Below are 336 nucleotides of genomic sequence, written 5' to 3'. Positions count from 1 at the left end.
GCAGGAGGATGGAGAGGGGCAGGTCTGGGGTCCCTCTGGCTGTGTCCCAAAGCCGGGTGGGCTCAGCCTCCTCACCCTGTCCACCCCCCGACGAGGCAGCGCTTTAACCCACACCCGAGTGGCAAAAAATTTCCAAGAAATCCGGACTATTTCTGGCTGCAGATTGATGAAACAGAACTAGGGCAGCATTTTCTGTGCAGAAAAACAACATCTCCCCATAGCCAAGGCTATTTATAACCCCTGGGAATGACGGGCTCCGCTATTTCTGGCTTCAGGGCTAACAGGGGACTCGGAGACGCTGCCCTGGTGCCCGGCCGCTGTGGCGAGGCGCTGGCG

Source organism: Pterocles gutturalis, unplaced genomic scaffold (assembly GCF_000699245.1).
Source record: "Pterocles gutturalis isolate BGI_N339 unplaced genomic scaffold, ASM69924v1 scaffold32103, whole genome shotgun sequence".
Classification (NCBI taxonomy): Eukaryota; Metazoa; Chordata; class Aves; order Pterocliformes; family Pteroclidae; genus Pterocles; species Pterocles gutturalis.
This window is presented reverse-complemented; position numbering follows the sequence as displayed.